Below are 13,236 nucleotides of genomic sequence, written 5' to 3'. Positions count from 1 at the left end.
AGGCAACTTCAACTCATTATCAGATACCATCTTTTTAACCCACACTTTTTGACTTTCTGTATCTGTTTTTCTCTTTTTAATCACCTACCATAATAGTGATAATATATTACTTATTCTTCTAAGATCTCAATTTTATTTATTAAATTTTTTTGTCTAGAACTTCAGAGTTCTTAGTAATATATCGTAGGTTCATTCTAATTGTGTCATTTGTCCCTACTTGATTTATTCATTCCCTCTTGATTGATCTTGAAAGTGGTAGTGAACATTAAGTTTGACAAGTCTCCTTGGAAGTTCTTTGTCACTCCCAGATACTTGCCTCAGGATGGCAGATCTTTCCATTTCTCAGGTTGATAAATAGATCCCTTAGTAACCCTAAGTGATATATCAAATCAAGTCAACAAGCATTTATTAAGCACTTATTATGTACTGGGCACTGTGCTAATCACTGAGAATACCAGTATAAGCAGAAAGAATCCTTGTCCTCAAAGTGTTTATATTCTAATGGGGGAAGGCGACTGAGAAGTGAGGAGTAGGGAGAAGAGATGAAAGTACCCAGAGTGAGGTATTGTAGAGAAATTACTGGAGAGTATGGTGCAGCTTGGAGAGGAAGACCTAGTTGATCCAAGCATCTTTCTTAAAATGGAGGTTCTGGATGGAACTAGCCAATTAGAGGGAGAAGTAGGAGGGGGCAGAAGGTACATAGAGTATAGGAAAGTACAGAAAGACTGTATAAGAAAATACAGAAATAGGCCAGATTGTGAGGAGCTTTAAATGATAGACAAGTTTATATTTCATCCTAGAGGTAATAGGGGGCAACTGGAATTTATTGAGAAGGGGAAGATGACATGGTTATATCTGTGCTTTAGGTAAGTCACTTTGGTAGCAGTGTGAAGGATGGATTGGAATGGGGAGAGATATGGAGGCAAGGATATGGATTAGGAAATTATTTCAGTAGTCCAATGAGATTTAATGAAGGCCTGACCTAGGGTGGTAGCCATGTCAGTAGGGAAAAGGGATCCTCTTTGGAGGGAAGGGAACCTGTTTTTTTTTTTTTTGCATTTAATAGTATTTTATTTTTTTCCAATTACATATAAAGATAGTTTCCAACATTCATTTTTGTAAGATTTTGAGTTCTAAATCTTTTTCCCTCCCTTGCTTCCCTCCCCCACCCAAGACAGCAAGCAATCCAATATAGGTTATATATGTGCAATCATATAAACATATTTCCACATTTTTCATGTCGTAAAAGAAGAATCAGAGCAAAAGAGAAAAATCATGAAGAAAAAACAAAAAAAAACAACAAAAGAGAAAATAGTATGCTTTAATCTGTGTTCAGACTCCATAGTTCTTTTTCTTGAATATTGGTGGCATTTTCCATCATCAGTCTTTGGAATCATCTTGGATCATTTTATTACTGAGAGTAGTTAAGTCTATCATAGTTGATTGTTGCATAGTGTTGCTGTTACTTTGTATAATATTCTCCTGGTTCTGCTCACTTTTACTCAGCATCAGTTCATGTAAGTCTTTTCAGGTTTTTCTGAAGTCTGCCTACTCGTCATTTCTTATAGCACAATAGTATTCCCATTACCTTCATATACCACAACTTCTTTAGCCCTTCCCCAGTTGATGGGCATCCCCACTCCCTCAGTTTTCCCCTCCCCAAGATGGTGTACAATCTGATAAAGGCCATACATATACAATCATATTAAACATATTTCCACATTAGTCATGTTGTAAAGAAGAATTGGAACCAAAGGGAAAAACCATAAGAAAGAAGAAACATAAAAAGGAGAGAGAAATGTATGCTTTGATTTACATTCAGACTCCGCAGTTCTTTCTCTGTTTGTGGGTAGCATTTTCCATTAAGAGTTCCTTGGAATTGTCTTATTGTTTTGCTGAGAGGAGCTAAGTCTGTCAAAGTTGGTCCTCACACAGTGTTGCTGTTACAGTGTACAGTGTTCTGTTGGTTCTGCGCACTTCATTCAGCATCAGTTAGTGTAAGTCTTTCCAGGTTTTTCCGAAGTCCATCTGCTTAGCATTTCTTATGGAACATTCATGTATCACTACTTGTTCAGCCATTCCCCAGTTAATGGGTATCCCCTCAATCTCCAATTCTTTGCCACCACAAAAAGAACTGCTATAAATATTTTTGTACATTTGGGTCCTTTTCCCATTTTTATGATCTCTTTGGTATACAGACCCAGAAGTAGTATTGCTGGGTCAGAGGGAATGCACAATTTTCTAGTCCTTTGGACATAGTTCCAAACTAGAGCAGTTTTATATTGCAGTGTAGAAAATGATTCATTACATTAAACAGATATTTAGAGGAAGTTCTTCAGATTTGATTAGTTGTTAGTTTTTATTAGAAAAATATATAAATTGCTAGCTAGTAATGTTAAAAAAATTTCTAACCATCTAGTTTCTTTGTTAACTGTAATCTTAAGTGTATGTTTGACTTACTGCCTAGTATTTGAATGTAGTGATACTTCTTATATACTTCACTATTGCTATTAAGCAATTCTGATAATTTCATCCAGATTATCTTGTCAACCTTGTCAAGTATACAATTCATACAGTTATCATACAATAACTACAGTGTTAATGATAGAAGTATTAATTTAAGCTCTTATCTGAAGCTCCATTGGTAACTGTATCACTGCAAGTACACTGCATTATCTTTCCCACTGCTTTGCCTTTCCAAATGATCCCTTCTTTCAAGTCCTCTTTTCTTTTTATTGATGTCTTTTGTTTTTGTATCACATTAATTTCCAAATTTGTCCCTTTGCCTCCCCACCCACTGAGTCATCTCTTGAGACAATAATTTTAAAGAGTGAGAAGACAGTTTAACAAACTCAAAGCAGCAGCTTTTTTTGTGTCTGCCAGCATATGTAGTATTCCATACCCATTGCTTGTTTAAATTCAGACTCTTGTGGCTCTATAAAAAAATAGTTTTAAAGTAGTGTTAAATCAGGTGGCATAGTTTATAGCTGCTAAAGATTTTAAATAAGAGAGATCAGTGTTGGCTGAACAATACTGAGAACATAGGGAAGGTATGATTTGATCTGGGCTTTGAAAAAAGCCAGTTAGACAAGTGTTTATTACACCTGCTGTGTGCAAGGTACTATGATAGGTGTTAAGTATAAAAAAACAAAAACAATAATCCCTTTTTACAGTATACTGAGGAGTGGGTGTATTGTATTATGTACACAAAGAAGTGAATTTAAGAAAGTGGTAGGAGAGAGGGAGCACTAACAAATGGGATCAGGAAAGGTACTTCTTCAGCTGAACCTTTTGAAGGATTTGATGGGATCCAAAAGGCAGAAATGAAAAGAGAGATTATACACAGACCATGGAGGATGTCTGGTGTAAAGAAATGGAAATTGGAGGTGTAATAACAAATTGGGGTTTCCTAGGTCAGTTTGACTGAAATGAAGAATAAGTATAGGGAAATGATTATGAAATGTCAGGAAGAGTATAGAAGGAATTGAGATTACGAGGTTGTAAAGTGTCACACTGAGGACTTGTATTTTATCCTGGAGGTAGTAACAAGGGAGCTACTGAAGACCTTGAGTAGAGGGGTGGCATGGTCAAATTTGTGCCTTAGGAAGATTGTTTTTGCAGCTGTTTGGTGGGTAGATTCCCCAAGAAATCTAGAGGGAAAAGGAAGAAACTAAACAGAGAGACCCACCAGGATAGTCCAAGTGAGAGATGATGGGGGGGGGGGGGCCTTAGAATACTGGTCATGGAATGGGAGAGAGAAAACTGATTTGAAGGGTGTGGTGGAAATATAACTATCAGGATGTGGTAGCTGATAAATATGGGAGGTAAAGGAGAAGGCAGGGTAGAGAACAAACATTTATTAAACACCTACTATGTGTCAGGTGCTGTGCTAAATGCTTTACAGATATCTCACTTGAAGTAAACATTAAGAATGTGTCATGACCTTACAATCCTAAATTACTAGAAGAAATATTTCCTTCAACAGAAAAAGGGAAATTTGGAGGAGGGTATGGGTTTAGTGGGAAAGTTAATGAGTTGTTTAGACTTTTTGAGATTCAGATATCAATGAGAATTCCAAATAGAAATGTCTAACATGCAGTTATTGGGGACTTCAGTAGAGAGATTGAGATAGATATGGGAGTCATCAGTATAGAGATAATTATTGAACATGTGGTCAGTGACAACTCTAAGGCAGAGGTTATAGTAAGAAAAGGGCCCAGGTCTGAGCATTTAGCTTGGAGATTGGTAGAGACCCAGTACTTAGTGGGCAGGAAATATATAATCTTAAAGAGGAGACTGAGAGCTCTCAGGCAGAGGGAAGCAGGAGAAAGTGGTCTCAAATACTAAGGAAGAAGAGAGTATCCAGGAAGAGGAAATAGTTGATAGTGTCCAAAGCTGAAAAGAGGATGAAGAAAAGAACTGTGGATTTATTTATTGGTATCCTTGGAGAGAGCAGTTTTAATAGAGTGGTGTGGTTGGAAGCCACTCAAAACAAAGAATCCCTAAACCAATAACCTCATAACTCATAAAACAAAGAAACATAGAAAATGGCTATCACTACTGTGCAGCACCCTTCTGCTTCTACAGAATTGTGGGAAAAGAGACAGTGAGTGCTTAGAATCACAGTTTTTAGTCGTTAATAGACAATAGTTTTACTATTGATACTCTAAATGTGAGAGCCTTGTTCAGTTACTAGTAAGTGGAAATATTGCTGGGGTAATTGCTTATTCCTTTCCATACTGTAATCTGTTTACTTCCTTGCCCCGCTCGCATTCAGTTTACTTTTTATTTGTTATCTGTCCCAGTTATAATGTAAGTTCCTTGAAGGCAGGGAAACCATTTACTGCAGAACTAATAAGTATTTGCAGAAAGACACCACAAAAATAATTGCAGCTTGCTGACCAACATTGGTTGACAGATAAATTCTATGAATAACTTGGTAAGATGCTATAAATCAAATCAACATATATGCTGATACTTGAAAACATAAGCACAGAGATGGGAAAAAGGAGTTGATGGGAAGAAATATGTAGGAAGGCATGATACAAGAGAAAAAAATGAGGCTAAAGACTTTTATATAGAAGCCTAGCATCTCTATACATGGATACTTTCTATGAAAAAAAAAGAGGTTAGGTGATGGACATAGCAAGTCCCAGATAATATCAAATTGACTGCATTTCAGCAGACAGGAAAAGACTTATTATTGAGATGAGAGTTATTCCTGAGTTGGCAGTCTGTGCAATTAGAGCTAGGTTAAGGATTTATAATAAACAAAAATAAAGAATAAGAATGTGAAAAAGATATGGAATACAGTTAAGAAAATTTAACCCTGAATTATTTAAACATAGCTAATGATATCAACATGGATTGTAATAATTTCATTTAGTAGTCAAGCTAATATAAATCTCTCTCTCCCTCTCTCTCTCTCTCTCTCTCTCTCTCTCTCTCTTTCTCTCTCTCTCTCTATATATAAATTGCTATACAACAAGAGACCAAAAGAGCCCAGAAAACACCTTATTTACTTGCTAAATTGAGAGATAGAATGTAAACTTGTCTGTAAAATCCTGTGAAGAAGGATGATGGACAGTTAGTTATAGGCAGTATTGTGTCGTAAAGCAGAGAAAAAAGTAGAATAAAACCAGTTTTAAAAAAGTCTGGTAAGATACTCAGCTAGGTAAGCAAAATCATCTGAAGGACATTCATGAATGAAAATAGAAAGAGGACGACAAATGGAAGAAGGAAAAGACTGCAGAAACCATTTTAGCACATGCATGTGCAGACACACACACACCTCCCCCCCCCCCATCATGAATAGTTGAATCACAGTGCTTGGATCATAACATCACTTTCTCTCCCTCTGGTAGAGGAGGTAGAAATGTCACTAAAGTGAACAAAGATGTGAAAAACAGCTGAATTGTATCAAGTATGCAGAAGATATCAATGCTGGAAGAGATACAGTTGTGAGCACATTAAGAGATTGATATACATACAGCATACCTGAAAAATCAAAGACATCAAAATCTTGGGAAAAAAATCTTGAACTAGGTGACATAGTGAATATCTGGCCTGGAATCAGGAAGAACTGAGTTCAAATTTAGCCGTAGCACTTAACTAACCATGTGATCCTGGGTAAACCACTTAATTTCTCTTTGTTTTAGTTTACTCATCTGTAAAATGGCTATAATTATAGCACCTTCCTCCCAGAGTTGTGAGGATGTGTAATGGTAATGGTAATTTGAACATCTTCCCTGCCCCTTAATAGGCTTAAGGGAATTTGAAGATCTTCCCTGCTCCCTAATAGGCTGAATGTAATCACATAGAGCCTGTGGTGGGCGGAGCTTGCTGAAGGGTGGAGCAGAGCCCACAGGAAGCTGGGAGTCAGAGTGGTTAGAACTGGAGGGAGAAGAGGATTCACCTAAGGAGAAGCTAGGCTGTTTGCCCCCTGCTGTGACAGCAAGGCTTGTGGGTATTTGTGGGAAGGCTTCCTGCTGTGTTATGGTGTAATAACTTCTTTGTTACTATGATGGATTTGACTTTCTTGTGTTGGGATTTGGTTTTCTGGTGTCTGAATAAATATTTTGCTTCTGACTTCTATATGGAGAGTCTGTTATATTTTGCAATTGAGAACTATGCTGGCATATTCATAGTTGCTGGCCGTTGGTGCTGTGAATGTTGTGTTGGCGCTACATTTGGGGATGAGGATGGGATAAAATGCATCCCACTGATTCTATGTGACCTAGTGGAGACAGACCCTGATACTCACTTAGGGGAACATATGAGAAAGTTAAAGGAGGAGGTAATGAAGACTGTCATTATTGGAGATGCAAATGTGTATCACGCTATTCCCTTAGGAGTTTCTCATAGAAACATCATAGTGAAGATGTCTCCTTCTGCTTATAATAATTCTGACTCTACTAATTGGTGAAATAGGGAACCCTCTTTCAGAGGTGCTAGATAAGATTTCACAGCTAAGTGACTTAGGGGAAAAAAGATGAGATAATAATGTAAAGTGCTTCACACAGTGCCTGGTGTATAGATTGCTGAGGGATCATCAGTAACTATTAATCTGTATGCCTACATTGAAACTAGTATATTTTTTAATTTTTTATTAATTTGTTTGTTTCCTTTTAGTTTACAGGATCATTGAAACTAGTATAAAGAAGAACAGTAGAAGGGGCGGCCAGGTAGCACAGCGAGTAAGAGCTCTGGCCCCAGAGTCGGGATGACCTGGGATCGAATCTGGGCTCTGATACTTAGCACCACACCCAGAAATAACTGGTCGTGTAACCTTGAGCAAGTTACTTAACCCTGATTGCTTAAAAAAAAAAAAAGAACAACGGAGAATTATTAGCTAAAAAAACAAACAGAAACTAAAAAGACCAAGTCCATAAATTCTCACTTGCTACATTTTTTCATTGGATTCACAAGTGATTATTACTGATGGAGTGAGAAAAGGCCAGTATTATTAGCTCAGTATAAATGCTTTAGGTCCAGATAGCATGGACTCTAATAATTTGAAATGACATCTTGAAAGTGTCTATGCAGTCTTTCTGGTCTCCATCTTCACCCCGGCGGAAGCAGGACTAGTGTGTCCAAGTGGCCGCCATGCAGCTGTTTGTCTAAGCACAGGCTTTGCACACCCTTGAGGTGACTGGGCAGGAGACTGTCGCCCAGATCAAGGCCCATGTGGCGTCCCTGGAGGGTATCGCCCCCGAGGACCAGGTCCTGCTTCTAGGCTTCCTGCTGGAGGATGAAGCCATATTGGGGCAGTGCAGGGTGGAGCCCCTGTCCACCCTGGAAGTGGCTGGCCGGACGCTAGGAGGTAAAGTCCATGGCTCTCTGGTCCGAGCTAGAAAAGTGAGGGGGCAGACTCCCAAGGTGGCCAAGCAGGAGAAAAAGAAGAAGAAGACTGGGCGTGCTAAGAGGAGGATGCAGTACAACTGACACTTTGTCAACGTAGTGCCTACCTTTGGCAAGAAGGGCCCCAATGCCAACTCCTAATCCCCTGGTACTTTGTCTCCAATAAAGCCGCTACGAATCTAAAAAAAAAAAAAAAGAAAGTGTCTATGCAGTATGCAATGACAACACAGGATATTTTCCTAGAAAATTAGGTTCTTTTACTTAGAAAAAACCCAACTTGTTAAAAAACCATTTTGGTGACATCACAAGGATTGCTTCATCACATAATGTTGCTTGCAGAATTGCTAAGCATAAAAAACCTCATTTGATAGAAGAAATTCTGGTGCTGCCTGCAGCTATTGACATGGTTAGAATGACTCTTAGCATTGGTTTGACTTGTAGATAGTGCAGTGGGAATGAGAATTCAGGCCAGTCACTTAACTTGTCATTGTTCAAGTGGATAAAGCAAATGATGTATTTGAAGACATGTTGTTGAACTTTTTGTTGAAGATGTGGGGTTTGTTACTTTATGAACCTATTGATGACATTGCCATGTCAGGAGAAATTTTTAGTGTAATTGACAGATTTTAAAATTTATATGAATTATATTGGATTTCTGCACTTTACTAGTTAAGGTCTACTAGTTTAATTGATGTCAGGATGAAATGTAGGTCTACAAACACAAGTAACAAACATGGCAATTAGACATGCTTTACAATTACTTTTTTGGGGGGGATAAATAGAAATAAAGAACTATATGTCATTTTTCAAATTATTACAAAAGTAAGCCCCCCAAATCCCATTAATAGGACATGACATTGCCTTGCTTGGGCTAAAAGTCTTACTAACCGTGTGATACTGGGCAAATTAATCACTTAGCCTTTCTGAGCCTTAGTTTGCTCATTTATAAAATTTTGGGGGTTGAATTTGATGTGATCTTTAAAGTTTCCTCTGACTCTAAGTCTGTGGTGCTACTTTAAAGTCTATTTGATCTAAAAGAAGAAATTGCTTTTTTTCATAGTGATGATTATAAAGATGAAAAAATTCAGTCAGATTTTCCTTGTGAAGCTTGCACATTCATTGGATATTTTTGAAAAATATTGAACACTCTAAATCAGTGAAAGACTGTCAGATTCATTCTCTGATCTAGAAACATAAAGGTATTGGATTTATAGAAACATTAAAGCTATGGTTAATACATTTACAAAATTATTTGTGACTACAAATGACTGACTTGAATGTGAAATGGACGAAAGTGAAGACATGTATATTACTCACTTGACCAGTGTTCAGAAATAATTCTTTTTTTTTTTTTTTACAGATCCAGATATTTGTTAATTTGAATCAACTGGAAAACTATTTGCTGTAGGCATGCTTGATACATTTAACTTGACTCTGAACTACAGTGGTAAATGTCTTGTAGTTGACTGTATGTTGAAAGAAGCATTTAAACTTCAAAGTCTTATGAGCTGGCTATTGGTGAATAAGGAGTTCTCTAGTTTATCATATAATTTATTCTAAATCTGACTCTGGCTTCAGGTCCCAACTCTGATATTTGCTACTTGTGTGACCTTGGTCAAGTAACCTCCCTGGGCTTCAGTTTCCTTGTCTATAGAATGAGAAGGTAGGACTGGATGATCTATACGGTTCCTCATAGCTTTAAATCTGTGATCCTCACATTTTATTGGTATGAAACTTGGTGAGCTGCTATAGTTTTTATAAAGACCAAAGTTTTAGTGACTGAAAAATAATTTATAAGTAGTAGTATCTCCATTGATACCATGTTTTGAGAAATTGTACCAAAACTGAACCTACCTATCACATTAATAATATTGTAATTATGGTTATTATTTTTCTGGTTAAGATATGAAGATTATAAAGGATATTATCAATATATCTGTATGTGACATTGCTTTTCTCATATATTGAAGTACTTAATTTTATTTTGACAAAATGTGAGCTAAGAAAATTGGGTGGATTGTTTTGTGAAAAGTGGGGATAGACACAGGATAATTTTATGTCTAAAAAAGGTGGAGTGCTAAATAAGATTTGGAAACCACTGTGGTAGGAGATACATATGAACTGATCTTTGAAGGAAGTTAGGAATTCTTAGGAGGTGGAGATAAGGAAGGTTTGCATTCTGGGTATGGAGATTAGCTGGTACATAGGCATCGAGGCAGGAGATGGAGTGCCATGTTATGGGAAACAGCAAGTAGACTATTTTGGCTTTAGTGTAGAGTATGTAAAGGGAATTAGATGCAGGAAGCTTGGAAAAATAGGCTGGAGCCAGATTATAAAGGACTTTACATGCCAACTTGAGGAATTTGTATTTTATCCTAAAAGTAACAGGGTACGATAGAAGGTTCTTTAGTAGTAGACTAGGGCCATGATCTGACGTGTTTTAGGAAGATTATTTTGTCATTTCCTGGAGGGTGGATTGAAGAGGGGGAGAGACTGACTTACTGCAGATTGTATGATGCCAAGAGTCCTCTTTGCCCAATTATTAATTATGAGTTCCCAGAGGTACAGATTGTCTTTTGTTTTGGTCTAAACCTGTGATTTTATTGGTGTTATGAGTTCCCTGGAAGGAAATTTTCTGTACTAATACATAGCAGCAATTATTTTGCAGTTTATACTTTTAGAGTTTCTGAGGCACTGATAAAGGTTACATGACTTGTCCATTGTCTTAATAGCCAGTCTTGTCAATGGAATTATCTCGTAGTTCCAATCTCCAATTTTGTCATACAAAACTTATTTTCATAGTTTTTAGTTTTGTTTCTTTTTATCAAATACATTTTTGACATACTTCATTTTTGTACATCACCAAAATTTTACCCACCTACCCTCTCCTTCTAGAGAGCCATCTCATATAACAATATTTTAAGAGGAGAAAAAAATTAGCAGAATTTATAAATACTGCAAAGAGTCTGAAAATTTGTACAATGTACTACCCACCTTTACAAAGGAGTGAGATAGATGTGTCTTTTCATATCTCTTCTTTTGAGCCATGCTTGTTCTTCATGATTTTACAGCAATTGCTTTTGATTGTTTTGTGGTTCTCTCCATACACATTACTGTAGTCACTGTATGTATTGTATCTTGGCTCTGCTTAGTCCACTTTATGTCAGATTGTATAAATTTTTCCATGTTTTGTCTTCGTCATCTTTTAATTTTCTTATGCCACAGTAATAATCTGCTGCATTCGTGTACCACAATTAAAAAAACAATTGTTTTTCAGTCGATAAGTATCTACTTTGTTTTCAGTTCTGTGCTATACGTGTGTAGTCATGCAAAACTCATTCATAATAACGTTATGAAAAGAAAACATAGACAAAAAGACTTAAGAAAATAAAGTTTAAAAAAGTATGCTTCAATCTGTATTCAGACACCATCAGTTCTTTCTCTGGGGGGGGGTAGCATTTTTCATCATAAATTTTTCAGAGTGGTCTTGGATCATTGCCATACTATTATTCTTTGTAGAACGAGAACATTCTATTATTCTTGCTTCTTTATGTCATTTGAAGCATTATTGTAATTATAGTCAGTTTTTAGGATATGGACATTTTGGCTGTGTAAACATTTTGTGGATTAATGTTTATGTCACTCCAATACTCAGAAGCTACAGTTATGCTCCAGTGCCTCCAGGATCAAATATGGATTCCTCTATTGGCCATTCAAAGCCAAATTGTCATTTTGATTCTGGCCTGTGCACCACTCACACTTGCTCCTTCTCATGTCCTATGTGCCAGCTCCTTTTTCCTGTGCATTTGAACAGGCTCTCTGTCCCTGGGACCTGGATAGGACCTTCTTCCTTACCTCTGCCTTTTGGAATCCCTATCTCCTTTTAAGGCTCAGCTTAAGTAAAACCATTTGAAAGAGGCCTTATTGTAGTTTACCGGTTGTTAGAGGTACCCACCACCAACCAGATCACACATTTACATTTATTTTATGTATATTCTGCATATACTTACCTACAAACATACTGCATCCCTTGTAGAATATAACTCCTTCAGGACAAAGATTGTTGTTTTCCAGTATCTAACATAGAGCCTAGTATGTAGGAAACAAGAATAAGTACTTGATGGATTGAATGTATGTGTTTCAATATCACTTTCTTATGCTAATGTTAGTGTCTAGACTTGATTACAGAGTTGGCATGTTCATGGAGGATAGGAGTAAAGATTTTTGTTTTTTAAAGAACGTGTTATACTTTGTGTAACATGTATGGTAAATGTGTTTTTAAGCAAGCTGGTATACTTACTGTTGCATTCTGAGGTTCTGTGAACTTAACAAAAGTGCTGTTTTTGCATGAATGCATTCATTGTGAAAAATAATGGATTTGTGTAGTTGAGTAAGGTGTGTACAAATAATAATAGCTAACATTTTTATAGCACTTTAAATTTTGAAAAAAATATATATGTTAGCTTGTTTGATAAGGAATTAGGTCCTATGGAATTTATCTTGATCCAAATTTAATGCCTGCTTTTAGATAAAATGACCACTTAGCAGGTATATAGGAGGGGAATTTATTCTTCAGGTAGGAGTTAACAGAGTAAACAGAGCCAAGATAGATGATGTCTACAGTTCCTTCCACATCTAAGATTACTTGAATCAGGGATTTGAACTAGGAAGGCAGTGGCATTTGGTGGTGAGTAGTGCAAAGGGAAGGAATGCACATGTTTTTCTTTTTTTTTCCAAAATGCTGCTATCTTTTGTTTTTATATCACCTTCATTTTCAAATACATTTCCCCCTTCCCTGCCATCCCTTATAAAAAAGAAACAAAAAGAAAAATACAGTTCATTTAAAAAAAAAAAACTCAACATTTCAACCAAGTCCTATAAATATAATATATATAAGTTTTCTCTCTCTTTTTCCCTTTCTCTGTCTCTTTTTAGTACATAGTACATTAGTCCCCTACCTCTTTAAACGTGGGAGAAATTACATTTTTGTATCTCTTCTGTGGGGACAAGCTTAGTCTTAAGTAATGTTTTTTTTTGTACTTTCCTTTTATGTTATTATGGTTTTTGTGTATATTGTTTCCCTGGCTCTGTTTACTTCACTTTTATCAGTTCTTAACAATTTTCTTAATTATTCATGTTTCTCTATATTCTTTATATTCCTCATTTCTTATGCAACAATAATATTCTGTTACATTCAGGTACTATATAATGTGTTTAGCTTCCCCAATACATGGACATCAACTTTGTTCTGTTTCTTTGCTATGATAAAAATTGCTGCTATAAGTATTTTGGTATAAATGGGGTCTTTTTATCTTTGATCTCCTTGGGGCATATGCCAAGCAATAGAATCTCTAGGTCAGAGGGTATGGCTATTAT

At 36.5% G+C, this 13,236-nt stretch overlaps 1 protein-coding gene and 1 pseudogene across 1 annotated transcript in view; both read left to right on the top strand.

The window, feature by feature from the left end:
• Positions 1-13,236, top strand: part of TMEM38B (transmembrane protein 38B) — an 88,186-nt gene that overhangs the window by 17,624 nt on the left and 57,326 nt on the right. The window lies entirely within an intron of this gene.
• LOC138163179 (ubiquitin-like FUBI-ribosomal protein eS30 fusion protein) lies at positions 7,545-8,060 on the top strand (annotated as a pseudogene).

The sequence above is a fragment of the Petaurus breviceps genome, unplaced genomic scaffold (genome assembly GCF_028583685.1).
Source record: "Petaurus breviceps papuanus isolate PSGF00001 unplaced genomic scaffold, PetGlider_PUasm1.0 187, whole genome shotgun sequence".
In the NCBI taxonomy this organism is placed as follows: domain Eukaryota; kingdom Metazoa; phylum Chordata; class Mammalia; order Diprotodontia; family Petauridae; genus Petaurus; species Petaurus breviceps.
This window is presented reverse-complemented; position numbering and strand designations above follow the sequence as displayed.